The sequence below is a fragment of the Dromaius novaehollandiae genome, chromosome Z (genome assembly GCF_036370855.1).
Source record: "Dromaius novaehollandiae isolate bDroNov1 chromosome Z, bDroNov1.hap1, whole genome shotgun sequence".
NCBI classification, from domain to species: domain Eukaryota; kingdom Metazoa; phylum Chordata; class Aves; order Casuariiformes; family Dromaiidae; genus Dromaius; species Dromaius novaehollandiae.
The window spans coordinates 85,803,615-85,825,002 of record NC_088132.1 but is presented as its reverse complement, the minus strand read 5'-3'; the positions used below and the strand labels follow the sequence as shown (position 1 = coordinate 85,825,002).

Here is a 21,388-nt window from a genome sequence, read left to right as displayed (position 1 = left end):
AAATACCTCTGGGGAAGAAAGGAGAAATCTGGAGGGGTTGCGAGAAGACTACAGGGTGTCTAAGGGGTCTGGGGGGCCAGATGAGAGCTGGGGGCCCCATTCTGTGGAAAAGAGGGGTCCAGAGCGCACTAGAGGGGTGCTAAGGGGTCTACACGGTCAAGAAATGCCTCTGGGGAAAAAGGAATAAATCTGGAGGGCTTGCGAGGAGACTAGAGGGTGTCTAAAGGGGTCTGGAGGTCCCAAAGATACCTGGGGGGCCCAATTCTGTGGAAAAGAGGAGACCAGAGTGCACTAGAGGGGTGCTAAGGTGCCTGCATGGTCTAGAAATGGCTCTGGGGAAAAAGGGAGAAATCCGGAGGGCTTGCGAGGAGACTAGAGGGTGTCTAAGGGGTCTGGGGGGCCAGAAGAGAGCTGGGGGGGCCCATTCGATACAAAAAAGAGCTCCAGAGTGCACTAGAGGGATGCTAAGGCATCTACACTATCAAGAAATGTCTCTGGGGAAGAAAGGAGAAATCTGGAGGACTTGCGAGGAGACTAGAGGGTGTCTAAGGGCTCTGGGGGGCCAGAAGAGAGCTGGGGGGCCCCATTCTGTGGAAAAGAGGGGTCCACAGCGCACTAGAGAGGTGCTAAGACATCTACACTGTCCATAAATGCCTCTGGGGAAGAACGGAGAAATCTGGAGGGGTTGCGAAGAGACTAGAGGGTGTCTAAGGGGTCTGGGGGGCCAGAAGATATCTGGGGGGCACAATTCTGTGGAACAGAGGGGTCCAGAGTGCACTAGAGGGGTGCTAAGGCCTCTGCACTGTCAAGAAATGCCTCTAGGGAAGAACGGAGAAATCTGGAAGGGTTGCGAGCACACTGTAGGGTGTCTAAGGGGCCTGGGGGGCCAGAAGAGAGCTGGGATCTAGACTGTGTGGAAAAGAGCACCCCTCTAGTGTACTCTGGACCCCTCTGTTCCACAGAATTTGGCCACCCAGCACTCTTCTGTGCCCCCAGACCCCTTAGACACCCTCTAGTCTCTTCGCAACCCCTCCAGATTTCTCCCTTCTTCCCCAGAGCCATTTCTGGACCATGTAGACACCTTAGCACCCCCTCTAGTGCGCTCTGGACACCTCTTTTCCACAGAATTGGGCCCCCAGCTCTCTTATGGCCCCCTAGACCACTTAGACACCCTCTAGTCTCCTCAGAAGGCCTCCAGATTGCTCCCTTCTTTCCCAGAGACATTTCTTGACCATGTAGACACCTTAGCACCCCTCCAGTGCGCTCCGGACCCCTAAGGTGTCTACATGGTCCAGAAATGCCTCTGGGGAAGAAGGGAGAAATCTGGAGGAGTTGCGAGCACACCAGAGGGTGTCTAAGGGGTCTGGGGTGCCACAGGAGAGGTGGGGGGCCCCACTCTGTGGAAAAAAGGGGTCCAGAGCACACTAGAGGGATGTTAAGGTGTCTACACTGTCAAGAAATGCCTCTGGGGAAGAAGGGAGAAAGCTGGAGGGGTTGCGAGGAGACTAGAGGGTGTTTAACGGGTCTGGGGGGCCAAAAGATATCTGGGGGGGCCAATTCTGTGGAAAAGAGGAGTCCAAAGCGCACTAGAAGGGTGCTAAGGCATCTACATGGTCCAGAAATGGCTCTGAGGAAAAAGGGAACAATCTGGAGGCATTGCTAGGAGACTAGAGGATGTCTAAGGGGCCTGGGGGGCCAGAAGAGAGCTGGGGGCCCAATTCTCTGGAAAAGAGTGGTCCAGAGCACACTAGATGGGTGCCAAGACGTATACACTGTCAAGAAATGCCTCTGGGGAAGAAAGGAAATATGTGGAGCGGTTGCGAGGAGACTAGAGGGTGTCTAAGGAGTCTGGGGGCCAGAAGAGAGGTGGGGGCCCCATTCTGTGGAAAAGAGGGGTCCAGAGTGCACTAGAGGGGTGCTAAGGTGTCTACACTGTCAAGAAATGCCTCTGGACAAGAAGGAAGAAATCTAGAGGGGTGCCAAGGAGACTAGAGGGGATCTAAGGGGCCTGGAGATCCCAAAGATACCTGGGGGGCCCAATTCTTTGGAAAAGAGGGGTCCAGAGCGCACTAGAGGGGTGCTAAGGGGTCTACACTGTCAAGAAATGCCTCTGGGCAAGAAGGAAGAAATCTACAGGGGTCGCGAGCACACTATAGGGTGTCTAAGGGTACTGGGGGGCCAGAAGAGAGCTGGGGGGGCCCACTCTGTGGAAAAGAGGGATCCAGAGCAAAGTAGAGAGGTGCTAAGGGGTCTACACTATCCATAAATGCCTCTGGGGAAGAATGGAGAAATCTGGAGGGGTTGCGAGCACACTAAAGGCTGCCTAAAGGGGTTTGGGAGGCCAGAAGATATCTGGGGGGCCGAATTCTGTGGAAAAGACGGGTCCAGAGTGCACTAGAGAGGCACTAAGGGGTCTACACGGTCAAGAAATGCCTCTGGGGAAGAAGGGAGAAATCTGGAGGGGTTGCGAGGAGACTAGAGGATGTCTAAGGGGCCTGGAGATTCCAAATATATCTGGGGGGCCCAATTCTGTGGAAAAGAGGGGTCCAGAGTGCACTAGAGGAGTGCTAATATGTGTACATTGTCAAATAATGCCTCTAGGGAACAAGGGAGAAATCTGGAGGGTTTGCGAGTAGACTAGAGGGTGGCTAAGGTTTTGGGGGGGCACCAAAAGAGCTGGGGGGCCACATTTCTGTGGAAAAGAGGGGTCCAGAGCACACTAGAGGGGTGCTAAGGTGTCTACATAGTCCAGAAATGCCTCTGGGGAAGAAGGGAGCAATCTGGAGGACTTGCGAGGAGACTAGAGGGTGTCTAAGGGGTCTGGGGGACCAGAAGATAGCTGGGGGGCTGCATTCTGTGGAAAAGAAAGGTCCAGAGCGCACTAGAGGGGTTCTATGGCGTCTACACAGTCAAAAAATGCCTCCGGGGAAGAAGGGAGAAATCGGGAGGGGTTGCGAGGAGACTAGAGGATGTCTAAGGGGTCTGGGGTGCCACAGGAGAGGTGGGGGGCCCCACTCTGTGGAAAAGAGGGGTCCAGAGCACACTAGAGGGGTGCTAAAACATCTACATGGTCCAGAAATACCTCTGGGGAAGAAGGGAGAAATCTGGAGGGATTGCGAAGAGACTAGAGAATGTCTAAGGGGTCTGGGAGGCCAGATGAGAGCTGGGGGGCCCCATTCTGTAGAAAAGAGGGGTCCAGAGCGCACTTGAGGGGTGCTAAGGGGTCTACACGGTCAAGAAATGCCTCTGGGGAAAAAGGGAGAAATCTGGAGGGGTTGCGAGGAGACTAGAGGGTGTCTAAAGGGGTCTGGAGATTCCAAATATATCTGGGGGGCCCAATTCTGTGGAAAAGAGGAGTCCAGAGTGCACTAGAGGGGTGCTAAGGCATCAACACTGTCAAGAAATGCCTCTAGGGAAGAAGGGAGCAATCTGGAGGGGTTGCGAGGAGACTAGAGGGGGTCTAAGGGGCCTGGAGATGCCAAATATATCTGGGGGGCCCAATTCTGTGGAAAAGAGGGGTCCAGAGTGCACTACAGGGGTGCTAAGGTGTCTACGCTGTGAAGAAATGGCTCTGAGCAAGAAGGGAGAAATCTGGAGGGGTTGCGAGGAGACTAGAGGCTGTCTAAGGGGTCTGGAGATCCGAAAGATATCTGGTGGGCCCAATTATGTGGAAAAGGGGGGTCCAGAGCGCACTAGAGGGGTGCTAAGGCCTCTACACTGTCCATAAATGGTTCTGGGGAAGAAGGGAGAAATCTGGAGGTGTGGCAAGGAGACTAGAGGGTGTCTAAGGGGTCTGGGGGGCCAAAAGAGAGCTAGGGGTCCTATTCCGTTGAACAGAGGGATCAAGAGGGCACTAGAGGGGTGCTCTTTTCCACAAAGTGGGGACCCCACCTCTCATTTGGTCCCCAGACCCCCAAGACACCCTGTAGTCTCCGCAGAAGCCCTCCACATTGCTTCCTTCTTCCCCAGAGGCATTTCTTGACCACGTCAACACCTTAGGGGTCCAGAGCGCAGTAGAGGGGTGCTAAGGTGTCGACACTGTCCATAAATGCTTCTGGGGAAGAAGAGAGAAATCTAGAGGTGTGGCAAGGAGACTAGAGGGTGTCTAAGGGGTCTGGGGGGCCAGAAGAGAGCTGGGGGGGGCCAGAAGAGAGCTGGGGGGGCCCACTCGATAGAAAAAAGAGCTCCAGGGTGCACTAGAGGGCTGCTAAGGCATCTACACTGTCAAGAAATGTCTCTGGGGAAGAAGAGAGAAATCTGGAAGGGTTGCGAGCACACTGTAGGGTGTCTAAGGGGCCTGGGGGGCCAGAAGAGAGCTGGGATCTAGAGCACCCCTCTAGTGTACTCTGGACCCCTCTGTTCCACGGAATTTGGCCACCCAGCACTCTTCTGTGCCCCCAGACCCCTTAGACACCCTCCAGTCTCTTCGCAACCCCTCCAGATTTCTCCCTTCTTCCCCAGAGCCATTTCTGGACCATGTAGACACCTCAGCACCCCCTCTAGTGCGCTCTGGACACCTCTTTTCCACAGAATTGGGCCCCCAGCTCTCTTATGGCCCCCTAGACCACTTAGACACCCTCTAGTCTCCTCAGAAGGCCTCCAGATTGCTCCCTTCTTTCCCAGAAACATTTCTTGACCATGTAGACACCTTAGCACCCCTCTAGTGCGCTCCGGACCCCTAAGGTGTCTACATGGTCCAGAAATGCCTCTGGGGAAGAAGGGAGAAATCTGGAGGAGTTTCGAGGAGACTAGAGAATGTCTAAGGGCTCTGGGGTGCCACAGGAGGGGTGGGGGGCCCCACTCTGTGGAAAAGAGGAGTCCAAAGCGCACTAGAGGGGTGCTAAGGCGTCTACATAGTCCAGAAATGGCTCTGAGGAAAAAGGGAACAATCTGGAGGGGTTGCGAGGAGACTAGAGGATGTCTAAGTGGCCTGCGGGCCAGAAGAGTGCTGGGGGGCCGAATTCTGTGGAAAAGACGGGTCCAGAGTGCACTAGAGAGGCATTAAGGGGTCTACACGGTCAAGAAATGCCTCTGGGGAAGAAGGGAGAAATCTGGAGGGGTTGCGAGGAGACTAGAGGATGTCTAAGGGGCCTGGAGATTCCAAATATATCTGGGGGGCCCAATTCTGTGGAAAAGAGGGGTCCAGAGTGCACAAGAGGAGTGCTAATGTGTGTACACTGTCAAATAATGCCTCCGGGGAAGAAGGGAGAAATCTGGAGGGGTTGCGAGGAGACTAGAGGGTGTCTAAGGGGCCTGGGGACCAAAAGAGAGCTGGGATCTAAACTCTGTGGAAAAGAGCACCCCTCTAGTGCACTCTGGACCCCTCTGTTCCACAGAATTGGGCCCCCAGCTCTCTTATGGCCCCCTAGACCACTTAGACACCCTCTAGTCTCCTCAGAAGGCCTTCAGATTGCTCCCTTCTTTCCCACAGACATTTCTTGACCATGTAGACACCTTAGCACCCCTCTAGTGCGCTCTGGACCCCTAAGGTGTCTACATGGTCCAGAAATGCCTCTGGGGAAGAAGGAAGAAATCTGGAGGGGTTCCGAGGAGACTAGAGGCTGTTTAAGGGGTCTGGGGGCCTCAAGAGAGCTAGGGGGCCACATTCTGGGGAAAGAGGGGTCCAGAACGCACTACAAGGGTGCTAAGGTGTCTACATGGTCCATAAATTGCTCGGGGCGGGAAGAAGGGAAAAATCTGGAGGGGTTGCGAAGAGACTAGAGGCTGTCTAAGGGCTCTGTGGGGCCAGAAGATATCTGGGGTCCAGAGCACACTAGAGGGGTGCTAAGGCATCTACACTGTCAAGAAATGCCTCTGGGGAAGAAGGAAGAAATCTGGAGGGGTTGCGAGGAGACTAGAGGGTGTCTGGGGGACTAAAGAGAGCTGGGGGGCCCCCTTCTGTTTAAAAGTGGGGTCCAGAGTGCACTAGAGGGGTGCTAAGGCGTCTACATGGTCCAGAAATGCCTCTGGGGAAGAAGGGAGAAATCTGGAGGGGTTGTGAGGAGACTAGAGGGGGTCTAAGGGATCTGGGGGGCCCGAAGAGAGCTGGGGGGCCCAATTCTGTGGAAAAGAGGGGTCCAGAGTGCACTAGAGGGGTGCTAAGGGGTCTACACTGTCAAAAAATGCTTCTGGGGAAGAAGGGAGAAATCTGGAGGGGTTGCGAGGAGACTAGAGGGTGTCTAAGGGGCCTGGAGATTCCAAATATATCTGGGGGGCCCAATTCTGTGGAAAAGAGGGGTCCAGAGTGCACTAGAGGGGTGCTAAGGCATCTACACTGTCCATAAATGCCTCTGGGGAAGAAGGGAGAAATCTGGAGGGGTTGCGAGGAGACTAGAAGGACTCTGGGGGACTAAAGAGAGCTGGGGGGCCCAATTCTGTGGAAAAGAGGGGTCCAGAGTGCACTAGAGGGGCACTAAGGGGTCTACGCTGTGAAGAAATGGCTCTGAGCAAGAAGGGAGAAATCTGGAGGGGTTGCAAGGAGACTAGAGGCTGTCTAAGGGATCTGGAGATCCGAAAGATATCTGGTGGGCCCAATTATGTGGAAAAGGGGGGTCCAGAGCGCACTAGAGGGGTGCTAAGGCCTCTACACTGTCCATAAATGGTTCTGGGGAAGAAGGGAGAAATCTGGAGGTGTGGCAAGGAGACTAGAGGGTGTCTAAGGGGCCTGGGGGGCCAAAAGAGAGCTAGGGGTCCTATTCCATTGGACAGAGGGATCAAGAGGGCACTAGAGGGGTGCTCTTTTCCACAAAGTGGGGACCCCACCGCTCATTTGGTCCCCAGACCCCCAAGACACCCTGTAGTCTCCGCAGAAGCCCTCCACATTGCTTCCTTCTTCCCCAGAGGCATTTCTTGACCACGTCAACACCTTAGGGGTCCAGAGCGCAGCAGAGGGGTGCTAAGGTGTCGACACGGTCAAGAAATGCCTCTGGGGAAGAAGGGAGCAATCTGGAGGACTTGCGAGGAGACTAGAGGGGGTCTAAGGGGCCAGAAGATAGCTGGGGGGCTGCATTCTGTGGAAAAGAGGGGTCCAGAGCGCACTAGAGGGGTTCTATGGCGTCTACACAGTCAAAAAATGCCTCCGGGGAAGAAGGGAGAAATCTGGAGGGGTTGCGAGGAGACTAGAGGGTGTCTAAGGGGTCTGGGGTGCCACAGGATAGATGGGGGGCCCCACTCTGTGGAAAAGAGGGGTCCAGAGTGCACTAGAGGGGTGCTAAGACATCTACATGGTCCAGAAATACCTCTGGGGAAGAAGGGAGAAATCTGGAGGGGTTGCGAGGAGACTAGAGGGCGTCTAAGGGGTCTGGGGGGACCAAAGAGAGCTGGGGGCCCCATTCTGTGGAAAAGAGGGGTCCAGAGCGCACTAGAGGGGTGCTAAGGGGTCTACACGGCCAAGAAATGCCTCTGGGGAAAAAGGAATAAATCTGGAGGGCTTGCGAGGAGACTAGAGGGTGTCTAAGGGGACCAAAGACAGCTGGAGGACGCAATTCTGTGGAAAAGAGGAGTCCAGAGTGCACTAGAGGGGTGCTAAGGTGCCTGCATGGTCTAGAAATGGCTCTGGGGAAGAAGGGAGAAATCTGGAGGGGTTGCGAGGAGACTAGAGGGTGTCTAAGGGGTCTGGGGGGCCAGAAGAGAGCTGGGGGGGCCCATTCGATAGAAAAAAGAGCTCCAGAGTGCACTAGAGGGATGCTAAGGCATCTACACTGTCAAGAAATGTCTCTGGGGAAGAAGGGAGAAATCTGGAGGGGTTGCGAGCACACTATAGGGTGTCTAAAGGGGCTTGGGGGGCCAAAAGATATCTGGGGGGGCCAATTCTGTGAAAAAGAGGAGTCCAAAGCGCACTAGAGGGGTGCTAAGGCGTCTACATAGTCCAGAAATGGCTCTGAGGAAAAAGGGAACAATCTGGAGGTGTGGCAAGGAGACTAGAGGATGTCTAAGTGGCCTGCGGGCCAGAAGAGTGCTGGGGGGCCGAATTCTGTGGAAAAGACGGGTCCAGAGTGCACTAGAGAGGCATTAAGGGGTCTACACGGTCAAGAAATGCCTGTGGGGAAGAAGGGAGAAATCTGGAGGGGTTGCGAGGAGACTAGAGGATGTCTAAGGGGCCTGGAGATTCCAAATGTATCTGGGGGGCCCAATTCTGTGGAAAAGAGGGGTCCAGAGTGCACTAGAGGAGTGCTAATGTGTGTACACTGTCAAGAAATGCCTCTAGGGAAGAAGGGAGAAATCTGGAGGGTTTGCGAGGAGACTAGAGGGTGGTTAAGGTTTCGGGGGGGCACCAAAAGAGCTGGGGGGCCACATTTCTGTGGAAAAGAGGGGTCCAGAGTGCACTAGAGGAGTGCTAAGGTGCCTCCATGGTCTACAAATGGCTCTAGGGAAGAAGGGAGAAATCCGGAGGGGTTGCGAGGAGACTAGAGGGTGTCTAAGGGGTCTGGGGGCCAGAAGAGAGCTGGGGGCCCGATTTTGTGGAAAAGAGTGGTCCAGAGCGCACTAGAGGGGTGCTAAGGTATCTACACTGTCAAGAAATGCCTCTGGGGAAGAAGGCAGAAATCTGGAGGGGTTGTGAGGAGAGTAGAGGGTGCCTAAAGGGGACTGGGGGCCAGAAGACAGCTCGGGGGGCCCAATTCTGTGAAAAAGACGGGTCCAGACTGCACTAGAGGGGTGCTAAAGCATCTACATGGTCAAGAAATGCCTCTGGGGAAGAAGGGAGAAATCTGGAGGGGTTGCGAGGAGACTACAGGGTGGCTAAGGTTTCGGGGGGGCACCAAAAGAGCTGGGGGGCCACATTTCTGTGGAAAAGAGGGGTCCAGAGCACACTAGAGGGGTGCTAAGGGGTCTACACTGTCCAGAAATGGCTCGGGGGAAGAAGGGAGAAATCTGGAAGGGTTGCGAGCACACTATAGGGTGTCTAAGGGTCCTGGGGGGCGAGAAGAGAGCTAGAGTACCCCATTCTGTGCAAAAGAGGAGTCCAGAGCGCACTAGAGGGGTGCTAAAGCATCTACACTGTCAAGAAATGCCTCTGGGGAAGAAGGGAGAAATCTGGAGGGGTTGCGAGGAGACTAGAGGGTGTCTAAGGGGCCTGGGGACCAGAAGAGAGCTGGGATCTAGACTCTGTGGAAAAGAGCACCCCTCTAGTGTACTCTGGACCCCTCTGTTCCACAGAATTTGGCCAACCAGCACTCTTCTGCGCCCCCAGACCCCTTATACACCCTCTAGTCTCCTCGCAACCCCTCCAGATTTCTCCCTTCTTCCCCAGAGGCATTTCTGGACAATGTAGACACCTTAGCACTCCCTCTAGTGCGCTCTGGACACCTCTTTTCCACAGAATTGGGCCCCCAGCTCTCTTATGGCCCCCTAGACCACTTAGACACCCTCTAGTCTCCTCAGAAGGCCTCCAGATTGCTCCCTTCTTTCCCAGAGACATTTCTTGACCATGTAGACACCTTAGCACCCCTCTAGTGCGCTCTGGACCCCTAAGGTGTCTACATGGTCCAGAAATGCCTCTGGGGAAGAAGGGAGAAATCTGGAGGGGTTCCGAGGAGACTAGAGGGTGTCTAAGGGGCCTGGGGGGCCACAAGAGAGCTAGGGGGCCCCACTCTGTGGAAAAGAGGAATCCAGAGTGCACTAGAGAGGTAGTAAGGTGTCTACATGGTCCAGAAATGCCTCTGGGGAAGAAGGGAGAAATCTGGAGGGGTTGCGAGGAGACTAGAGGGTGTCTAAGGGGTCTGGGGTGCCACAGGAGGGGTGGGGGGCCCCACTCTGTGGAAAAGAGGGGTCCAGAGCACACTAGAGGGGTGCTAAGACATCTACATGGTCCAGAAATACCTCTGGGGAAGAAGGGAGAAATCTGGAGGGGTTGCGAAGAGACTAGAGGGGGCCTAAGGGGTCTGGGGGGACCAAAGAGAGCTGGGGGCCCTATTCTGTGGAAAAGAGGTGTCCAGAGCGCACTAGAGGGGTGCTAAGGGGTCTACACTGTCAAGAAATGCCTCTGGGGAAGAAGGGAGAAATCTGGAGGGGTTGCGAGGAGACTAGAGGCTGTCTAAGGCGCCTGGGGGGCCCGAAGACAGCTCCAGGTCACAGGAAGTACCCCAGTAGGGGTGTTCTGAGCAGGCGAGGAGTTTTAAGGGGACTAGGTGGCCAAAAACCCAACTGTGGGGAACCAGGACGAAATATGAAAGGTTTCTGAGGAGACCAGCTGTTCTCTAGGAGGCCTGGGGTCCAGAGAACAGCTCTGGGGCCATACCAGCACCCCAGGAGGCATGCTCAGCAGAGCAGAGGGGTCCTAAGGGGCCTAAACAGCCAAAATAGGAGAACTGGCTAACAAGGAAGACCTCAGGAGGTGCTCTGAGGGGACAGGAGGGGATGGATTTTGAGCAGACTAGGGGACGCATAGAGGTATGTGAGGCACAACCAAGGAAGACAGAGGAGCCTTAAGGGGACTGGAAGGAAAGGGGAGCGGAAGGAAAGGGGATCTGATGGGATAGAGGGCACATGGAATGGTCATAGCGATAGGGCATAGAGAGGACTCTACAGTGCAGCCAATGGAAAAGAAGGGCTGTAGGGCATACTGAAAGGGCGCAATGAATGCATAGGGTTCTGGGGTACCCCCAAGGCAAACCAAGGCGTCCTGAGGGCAGCGTGTGGCACTCAGAGGGGTTCTGATGGGGCTAAAGGGCTAGGAGATGGACCCTAAGGGGCTCAGAGGGCAAAGAGAGGCATCCTGAGAGGACTAGAGGGAAAAGCAAAGGCGCCGAGACGCACCAATGGCAAACGGAGAGGTTTTGAGGAGACTAGAGGGAAAAGAGGGGGGACTTAATAGGACAAGAGGACAAACATAGGAGTCTTGATGCTACCAGAGGGCCTACAGACACCAAATGTCAGAATAACCTTGCAGGAACTAGAAAGAAGCAAAGAATTTTGAAGGGACAAGAGAACAAATGGAGTGCCTTGGAGCATACCTAAAAGCAAATGGATTGGTCCTGAGGGAACTAGGGAGCAAATGGGTGAGTCCTGGGGGGGACGCGGAGGAAAACTGAAGGTTCTGGGGCATTAGCTCACCTGCCATAATCTTCCTGTGTGGAGCCTGCTTCTTCCCTCTGAGAAGTTGGCCTTTGCTTTCATTGCACAGGCAGCTGTGAGCTGTTGCGTAGTCTCGGCAGACAAGTTGGGGATCGCTGCCCAGGCAGTCGTGACCTGCAACACTGCATGCTCAGAACAGTTCTCAGGAAGTCACGCGTACTCATAACCTGAAGAGCAAAAAGCAAATCTCTCTTAAGGTCAGTTTTTATTTCATCATAGGAGCAAGCTTTCCCTCTCTTCTGCACTGTACTGCCTCTAACAGCACACCTTCCTCATCACCATTTTCCCCCGCTCCTTTCACTCCTCTCAGTTGCCCCTGCGTCTTAGATCTCTAAAGCAGCTGTTTCTCATCCACAGGTACTTTCCTGTCCTGTTGCCGATTCACCCCCCGGTTGTCCTATAGCAAGCAGTTGAGACACCTTGGCCTAATTCTTAGCCGCACACGCCTTTTGATCTGGCAAGCAGCTCAGACAGAGCAGAGGGCAGCAAGAAAGGTGGATCTGAATGTAGTAGACTTGGGCACCGAGCAAGATGGAAGCAGCAGCAAGGCATCAAAGAGATGGCATCTTTGTAAAGAAAAGAGATATAGTTCCAGGCTACCGGGGATTCTCTGTACCTGTGGCCAGGGCTCCTGCCTGCAGGCTCTTTCCACACAGTTAAAGGTAGCTGAACGCAGTGCCCTTGGGAGGCAGTGACATGGTGTCCCCGGTACTGCTGTGGGGTGGCTGTTCCAGGGTCTCTCAGGCTGTTTTGGGGTCCTTGGACAGAGACAGTGCTGTTCACATTTCCTTGAGGACTTTCCCTTGTGCTGCACAGCAGGACAGCTCTGCACCGTGCCCTCCCAGCACTGCCACTCCTCATAGCTGCTGCCTAATTGGCCCCAATCTTGAGCAAAGCTACAACTACCAGGAGCCCGCAGCGCCCTCCTACTCTCCCTGCCCTCCCCATTTCCAAGAGGGACGGCCCCAGCCCCTGGGGGCAAGCCTGCCTGGTCACACCAGAGATGGAAAATGCTTCCTGCCTTGTACCAGGGAAAACCAGGGAAATGCCACTGTCCCCAATGACCTATGGGGACTCCTGCGTGAGCGGCACATGTCCAGTAAGGAACAGACCCAGCGGGCCACTGCTGCAGGGCTGAGAAGGCACCGGCACCTGGAACTGCAGCTCCTGGCCTGCCACAGAGCATAACGTGGCCGGCTGGTGAAAACCCCGCTGGCAAAGGACTGCCCCTCCGGCCGCCTCGAGAGGCACAGCATGCTGTCCGAGCAGCCCAATGCGGGAAGACTACATCTCCCGGCATGCCGTTCAAACAAAAAAAAGGCCTCCCGGAAGCCCGGTGCCGGAAGACTACCGCTCCCGGCATGCCAGCGGCGCCCCCCGGACCCCCCCCCCTCCCCCCGTAGCGCTAGGTGAAGTTTAACCCTGTGGAGATTCCGTTCCTTTCCGTCCCGCCCCCGTTCCCTTTTCCTCCCTGTCTCCCCGGAATCCACCGCAGAGCCCCGAGCGCGACCCCGCGATCCCCAGCACCGGCCCGGGGCTCCCCCGACACCGCCGCGGCCGGCTACGGGTCAACTCCAACACTGCCCCTGCCTCCCCCCACGACCCTCCCTGCGCTTCCCCTGGGATCCCTCCTCCCCCTCCCCAACGCGGTCCCCAGCGGACATAGGAGACACCCCCCCCCTCCCCGTGCTCCTCCGACTGCGCAATAAACCGCACCACAGCCCCAGCGGACCGCCTGCCTTCCCCCCTGCCCCATCCTGGCGCACCCCCCTTCTTCCCCCCCAGCACCACTGCAGACCCACCGCACCTCCTTCCTCCCCACCCGAACCCCAACGCACCCCCTTACCCCCCCCATACCACCACAGCCTCGGCACACCCCCTTCCTCCCTCCCTCCACCTCCATGGCCCCGGAGCACTGCTCTTCCCCACCACATCCTCAGCCCCCACTGCCCCAGCACACCACCTCCCTAGCCCCGGTGCAGTTTCCCCTGGCCCCAGTTGTGCTGCGCTGCCCGGGACACTCCCACCCACCAGGACCCCCGGCACATGAGGGACCTGCAGCCCGGAGCGCGCACCCCCCCAGCCCCGCTCACCTCCTCCGCAGGGCAGCCGCGTGCCGGTCCCAGGCAGCAGTGCTCAGCAGCAGCTCCATCGTCCAGAACCAGCCCCAGCATGAGCTTCCCCCAAATGCAGCCCCAGCCCAGGCGTGTGCCCGCCCTTGCCATCAGCCCCACCTGGGGCTTGTCCCACCTGTCCCAGCCATGGAGCCCCACCTGGGGCCTGTCCTGCCACCCAGCTCCACCTGGCATTCATCCCAGCCCCAGGGCCTGCAGCTGCAGCCCATCAGGAACTGGGGAGAGGGAATGGCCATCAGCCCCATCAGGGACAACTGGGGCTGCCAGGGCAGCAGAGGCACCCCCACTCCTGAGAGCAGCTTCCTGAAAGCTGAAGGGAGAGGCCTGGGGTATAGAGAGGGGAAAGGGGAGTATGCAGAGGACAAGAGAACAAATGGAGAGCTCTGGGTACAACAGAAGTAGAAAAAGGCAATGACAGAGCAAACAGAGTGACTCTGGGGGCACCACCAAGAAGCACCCAGAAAACTCTGGGACAGGAGAGAAAGCTAAACAGAGAACTTTGCAGTGTGCTGCAAAACAACCACAGGGCCCAACAAAAGACACACAGAGCCCTTGGGGGCAACCCAAAATGTGAATTGAGGGCTCCGGAGGGCATCAGAGGGCAAATGCAGGGCTCTGGGGCAAAGCAAAATACAAATAAAGGGGCTTAGGGCACACCAGAGGGGTCATAAGGCATGTCACAGGACTCAGTGCAGCTGACAGGATGGTGCCTGCAGGCTCCCCCCACCCCCATGGAAACTCTATCTCCCCACTCCAGGCACACAGGCCCTGGCACCAGACCCACAAGGGACACTGGGGAGTGCTGAAAGCAAATCCAGAAGCAGTCTGGTGACCTCACACAGCCCTGCAGGGGCCCTGGGTGCCCCCACAATGATGGGAAACACCCCCAAGAGCCCAGGCAATGCAAGGGAAATTCCCCACAGCTCTGTCAACAGCACTGGGTTCCCTGGGAAGCGCAGGCACTCCAAAGTACAAGGGACTCGGGGACCAGCTCCCAGCCCCGGACACAATGTGTAATCTCCTCCCCTGGGCATCATCTTCAGGCAAACCAACAGCAGGAACCACAGAGATGAGTGCAAAGAATAAAGCAACTGTTTATTGTTTTACTGCGCAGAAACAATAGCTGGAAGCAAGTCTGCCATGGAGCTCAGTGTCAGCATGCTTCCCCTTACCTGTGATGCCTGAAGAGTCATCACTACACCAGCGTCCATCCATCCATCAGGGAAGGGTCATCTCCTGCTGCTGCCCTTGATGTGGCAGGTGTCCGAGTAGCTGACAGCCTACTCCTCTGCTTTTTCCTTCAGGGATAGGATTCATCTCAGAGATGAGAGGAAAATGCCTGATCTTGCCTGTCTGCACTTCTGCCCTACCCCAGGCTAGAGCCCTGCAAGACACTTCCACAGCTCTCAGCTCACCTGTCACATTGCCAGTCTCCGTGTGATGGGCCTGCGCCATATCAAATCCAGAGCGCAGGTCGGTGTGCAGAGCTGAACGCTGGGTACAGGGGAAGGTTACAAAGCCCAAAGAAGGGTTTGCAGCCTGCTGCTTAGGCTTCAGGGCTTACAGTTTATCTAAGGATTTAGCCCTTTTCCTTTATCAGTAAGTCATAAGCCCTGAACACTAACTGCAGGTCTTGGAACCCTAATAGTTGCCGAGACTTTAAAATTTATGGCTAAGGTTGGATTTTAAATTCTGCGCCCTGATCACTAAACGAGCAAACTGTAAACCCTGACTGATAAAGACTGAGCCCCACAAAAGAAAGGAATAAACTGTAACTCCGGAGTGAGAGACCCTCAACAACAAACTAAACAATAAACCTTAAGTGAAAAATTCCAAACCCTCAGCTTTAAGCAACAAACACCAAAGCACCCATACACATGAAAACAGTAAAGAGAAGGCAAGGAGTTTTGCCCACAGCTTAAGAAGTTTTCCCTTCCTCTAGAAGCACAGCAGAACGGGAAGACATGCACCAGAATCACGTTACAGCTGCTGTTTAGAGGCTTGGTTTTAGCCACCATTCAAATGTGAGCATGTGCAAGAATCACTCCACAGGACTGCACTAGGCTGCACTTGCACTGAACCTACCTGAAGCACTGCAAGCACTAATTCATCTCCGGGTCAGACAATTAATATTTTTGGTCCTCTCAGCTCCATGGGCAAACATCCACAGCCAGTGACACCAGTGACCACCTAGGGAACAATCACCTCGCACCTCCCAGCACTGCTCACATACGATGCAGCCCAGGACTTAGCTGTGTCCACGCTGCAAGTCAGAGCTCACTCTCCATGGCCAGCCGCGCATCTCCGCAGAGCTCCCAGCTGTGACAAGGCTCCTTCGACTGCCCGACTGGGCTTCGGCACCTGCAAAGAGGCCAGAGCAGTTAGTTAGAGGCCGGGCAACTGCACAGCCCTCCTAGAACTACTCCCTAGTCCAAGGCCCGTAATTGTTCCCACAGTTATGACTGACCCTCCCTGCTGCTTCAGTCACCCTCTCTGGCTCCATTTCATCACAAAGATGTCACAGCAGCTCTCACGGACAGGCAGGCTCGCTCAGGCACCCGGCCGCCTCCAGCCTTTGCTAGATGGTCCTCCGCAGGGAAACTCTGCCTCTGATGGACACTCTCAGAAAGCACCGTCCAGCCAAGGCAGGATAAAAAGTAAGGCCTCCAAAACCTCCAAACCCTGGAGAGATGGAGCTGATGGGAAACTGACTTGTGCTACCAGTACTGTAGATTATGGCTTTGCTGTGTACTACGGTGCTGTTGCTCATACACATGTAACCCCATTTCTCTGCTATAGCAAAGTTACTGTTGTAGCTGGCTCCTGAAAGAAACAGTAACTTGCGAAAACGAAAATCCCAGGTAAGGCAGTTGCATACTTAAGACATGAGTTGTGAAGGACCTTTACTCTCAAAGTACAAACAATACTGGAACCTCTGGACTTCAAAGAAGGAAGGTCTAGAAGGTTTAGGGCCCAACACTAATAATGCTAGAAACAGAAATTGTTTGGAGGGACCAGAACAGCAAAGAGAAAGGAGTTCCAAGGAAAGAAACAAGCCAGAAGCTATGTAAATGATTGCATTCATCAGGAAGCGATGGCAGGGGTGGGGTGGGTGTGCATGTTGACAGCACAGCATATCCCCTCAGGAAGCACTAAATCAACAACATGGGTTGAGCTGTAGACATAGGGAAGACACCACTTTGCATAAAGGCAGACCTGACAGAAAAGTGGGCTCAATGCCAGCATCGCAATCGCAACTCAAGCTGCACCACGTGACAGCCCTGGCTGCGTGCAGGCAGACAAGAGGCAGTAACTGCAGACCGCGCTGACGAGTAGGACAGACAGCAGCAGCAGCTCCAGACCGCCCTACCGCGAGCGCCTGTCCTAACGCCCAAGGTCTCGGAGCCTCTGCTGCTCTCTGCCTCCGTGACACCTTCCCCAGGAGCCTCTTCGCTGCCTGCCGCGTACCCCACGGCATCTCTAGCCCGCTAGCGCTCCCCCGCTGCACAGCCACAGCCCCGCGCCTCCGCGGGCAGAGTCCCCGCGGAGGTGTCCGACGTGACCCGAGCCAGACCGACCGACGGCACCCTCTGGGCGCTGCCGATCACCATCTCTGCCGAGCGCCGACCACCTCTCACCACCCGCCGCACCAGACAAAACGCAAAGGAACGACAGACCTCCACCTGGACGCGGGGACAGGGGGGAGAACAAAAGAAAAGAGGGGCAGAGAGCTTGGCAGATGGATGGAGGGAGAAAGAAAGAGAGGGACAGAGAGCCGGCCCCAGGGTCTGGGCACTGGACAAAGGAAGAGAAAGAGAGGGACAGAGGGCCACACAGATGGAGGGAGGGCTGCACAGAGGACTGGGGAGCAGAAGAGAGAAAAATGGGGAAGGCGAGGCGGCCAGAGGAACGGCGAGGGAGCAACAGAGAAGGGGGGAGAACCGGAGAGAGGAACGGGGACGGGAAGAGAGGGACAGGGAGCCAGTAGGAGCGATGGGAAGAGGACGAGAACGACGAAGAGCTGGCCAGAAAGGTGGAGAAAGAAAAAGAGGGAGGGCAATTCAGACAGAGAGATGGGACAAAACAGGGGAAAAGAGGGATAGGGAGGCAAATAGATGGATGAGGAGCTGAGCAGAGGGATGGAAATAGAGAGAGATGGCTGGAGGGGTGGACAGAGGGCTGGGAAGGCAAAGAGAAGTACAGGCAGAAAGGCAGACGAGAGCGGCAGACGGATGGGGAGCCACACGGAAGGACAGCGGGCAGGTACTGGGATAGGAAGAGGACGATGAAGAGCTGGATAGAGCGATAGAGAGCCAGTTAGATGGACGCAGATATTGTCACAGAGATGGAAAGAGTACAAGAGGGATGGGGGAGCTGGGCAGAGGAACGAGTAGCTAAACAAAGGGATGGGGCACTGGACAGAGCCACGGGGAAAGAAAGAGAAGGATGGAGCGCTGGACAGAGGGGCAGGGAGCGGAACCGGATGGATCCCGACAGCCTGGCTCGCCATGCTCCGACTCCACCCCACCGGCTGAGCCCGCAGCGCTCTCTGCGCACCGCTGTGCCCAAAGTCCGCTCGTGGGCCTGCTCACCCGTATCCCTACGGCTCCGGGGTGTCTGTGGGAGCGAGGGTGCACACACGGGCCCAGGCCGGGGAGGAACCTCGCGTTCAGTCACAGCATTTTACCATTCCTCGTGCATTAGCCCCTCTCAGATGCTCAACACCAAACGCCCTCAGCCCGTAACAACTTCAGTACCCGCGGCACCTAGTTTTTCCACGCTCTCAAATCTTCCTTGCTCTTTCCCGTCTTGTTTGAAAACCCTCCCAGACCCCTTCTGTACTTACATGCTTCCTCAAAACAGCATCACCAAAGTCAACAAAAAGGGCCGAGCTGCATCCCTTCGAGTTGCTGGCCCTCAGAACAGCATCCTGCAAGTGAATCAAGCCACCAAGGTCACTGGGAGATTCTCCTTTTAGAGCTTTCTTCCCCCAAAGCTTTAACGATGGCTCCCTAACCTGGGCAAATGCAGAGCCTCCCTTAAGCGCTGCGGCAGTTTTTACTCTGGCATCCCAAGTTGCTGCTAGGCAGCGAAGCAAGGCAAAGACGGGTGCGGTCACAGCTGACCCATCTAGCCACGAAAATTCTTATTTTAGGCCTCACTGGTCATTCCAGGTAAACAGACCAAAACAGAGCTCCAAACAAACAGGCGAGGCTTCGCACAGACCTCGTGGCCCAGCTAGCAACAGTAAGACTCTGTCTTACTGAAGACTCTGGGCTACCAGTCGCTATCCCCCCCTCCTTTGCCGGTCCATGCATCGCGGCTTATTACCCGCGAGTCCGGTAAGGACGCTGCCGACCTTCCTGGGGCCGAAGCCTCCTCGTCGGGACCGGGCGGAGAACCTTTCTGCTGGCATTTGAATTCTCCTGGAAGCTCTCGATGCGTGATAACTTACAAAGGTCCGAGAGCGGTGGTAGCCTGTAGTTCTTCACGGCAGCACACAGTCGTTCCCCGAGGTCCTGAACGCCTACGATTAACACAGTTTATCAAAACAAAAATACTACTGCTACAGGGTGTAAAGGCAAGCTAAAATTTCCGCAGCCAAAGAAAACCCCTTCGCGTCTGACACAACGAGCCACACGCACCAGTGCCTATAGCTCGAGGCTAGCAACCCCTCCTGGGCGACGTTCTTCTGGCAGGCTGCGGATCTGAACTCCTCCATCTCGCCTAAGAGTCTCCGCTGGGACACAGCAACTTTGCCAGCCAGGGCTCGTTGACGGAGGCATAGTAAAATCCATCAGGGAGGGAGGAAAGCAAAAAAAAAAAAAAACAAACCAAGAAGAAAAAGAAAAAAAGAAAAAGATCAAAGCTCTGCAGAAAATCATAAGAATCCAAAGTTGTTTATAAGCACAAAAGCGGATCCAATATACACACTCAAGCAAGGTAAACAAGAATACGCAAGCCACAAGTACCGCTTCCCCTAACCCCTGTTCTGAGAGCTATGAAGACAGTCAGGCTTGCCGCGAAAGGGAAGTCAGACTAAGTAGCCGCTAGAGATCAACCTCTCGGAAACCTCCTGCGTCCGCGTTTTTGGCGCAACCGTGCTCTGCCCCTCAGTCAATTCAGACGCGCACAAGAAGAGCCACTGCTTGTAACACTTGCACAGCAACTGCCCCCCTGCCCCTGCTCGTTAAGATCAGCGCCCACTGCGCCACTCGGATAGATGATACTCCGCTGTCTCTTTATTTCCCTGATGTGATTACTTTAGAGGGAACTGAATAGATTGGATGGCCCCTGCGCGATCAAAGCTAAAAGTCTCAAAGACGGTTACAGCCCACATCGCTGCTGAACAGTCTTTCTCACAGCCAGAGACTTTTTGTTCCAGCCCCAAAGGGGACGTACAGGTGAGGCGACCGGCACCCGCTTTCCTTTACTGCCGTTTTCTAGCGGTGCTGCTCCCACGCAGTCAGCAGATGTGGAAAGCATTACTGAAAAAGGCTTTCCTTGTCCTGGGAATTTGAGGGCAGGAGGTTTTATAGCCACTTCTTCCAGTTCAGTGAAAGCAGAGTCACGTTCCTCGTCCCAGCTCCCTTCCCGACTCCCTCCCAGTACTTTCCACCGCGGTCTGCTGACACCGGCAAAGCCACCTTAATGCTGCTGGAGGAAACTAAATCCTCCTACAATTGCTCTAAGCGGGAACCGGTGAGAAGGAGCCTTAATTCCATGAGGCTTCAACCTATCTACTGTCATCCCGTCTCCCCAAATACCATTGCCAGGTAACTAACCCGGGGCTTGCGCTGATTGAGCCTTCCTGAAATCGATCTCTCAGTTTTACACTTCAGACCCTTCTCTCGCTCCCTTCCTCTTCAGTAGCTCTGGTCACTTGACCACCACTCCCCCAAAATAATAATTTGCTGTCTCGCAGCTCGTGAAGTATGACGCTTCACAGGCACGTAAAGTCACACACATGGAGACACATGTACGCAGAGCACTTCTCGTAATGCATACAGACCTTCCGTTATACGCTGGCGATCTATTATTCGGATCGCTATTAATGGCGCTCCTTCCTTGCCAGGAGGAACGGGCTTTCCCTTTTTCTGGCAGAGGAAGACAGCTTTCACTTGGCTCCCTTGGATTCTATTACTTCAGCTTGCTCACGTTTTTTACTCTCTTCAACCTCAGCCGTGGCCATTAATCTAAGAGAGCATTCGTTCTGTCTTTCCCTTTCCACGTAGCTGCGTGCAGTAACAACACAAAATAGAAACAGCCAAAGCAAAGCTAAGGCAGATACAGGCAACAGCAGCCACAGGGCAGGAACGGGTTACTCAGTCCTCAGCGCTGCCTCGGGGAGGCCAAAATAACTGCTAACGGTCATTAGCCATACTTACCCTAGTTACCCGTGCCAGAACGCCTCCTCCTGTAGCAGTTCCTGGTGATATCGAGGGGCCGCTGCACTCTGGCTTCCTTGTTTCATCCCGTCCCTTCGGTATTAACCGCAAGCAAACGCTCGTCCGTCTCTTCTCCTCGTCAGCATTTGCTGTCCTTGGTTCCACCTCTGTAAGGAAGCGATAAACTCGCGTTTTACTTCCAGTGAAACGCTTAGGTTTATGCATGATCTTTTTCTCTTTACCCTGTTTTCTTTTTCCCCCTTTTTTTTCTTTTTTTCTTCTTCTTTTCCTTAAGGGAAAGGTCTTAATACGGCACTTTGCACCATACGTTGCAGGGTAAACGGTCTGGAAACGTTACACACAGCAATTAGGGCTAGGTTATTAGGCAGGCGGGCACGTCGCCTAATACCTTCCTAACGCCATCTTCCACGAAACCTTACTTTTATTCCGCTTCAGTGTTATTGTTACTGTTCGCAAACCCTCGTATGCATGCGCTTAACCGACAACTCTCTCGGTCTTTAACTACGTGGAGGAACGACAGCCCTCGATTTGCCTGTCTCCCTTTCAGACCTATTACCTTTTTGAGACTGCTCCTAGCTTCCTCTTACTCTTGCATGCTGGCCTCACAGGCGACGACCAAAATGAACCACCGGATCCCCAGGTCTTGCTGCTTCTCTTCGAGATGTCCCCCTTCGGTGGGCTACCCTGCCAAACAAACCAAAAAGACTGCCGAGGCCGCGAGGGTACCAGATTTTCAGACCGCTTCTCCGAGGCTTTCGGGGTGACTGACGT

General features: G+C 54.9%; 1 long non-coding RNA gene across 1 annotated transcript; it reads right to left on the bottom strand.

Moving 5' to 3' along the window:
- Nucleotides 1-14,282: 14,282 nt before the first annotated feature.
- LOC135324671 (uncharacterized) lies at nucleotides 14,283-20,530 on the bottom strand. Its single transcript, XR_010385961.1, has 3 exons — nucleotides 18,540-20,530; nucleotides 18,055-18,138; nucleotides 14,283-15,569 (listed from the first exon to the last, which is right to left on the bottom strand). It is a non-coding gene; the product is annotated as an uncharacterized LOC135324671 (long non-coding RNA).
- Nucleotides 20,531-21,388: the final 858 nt, after the last annotated feature.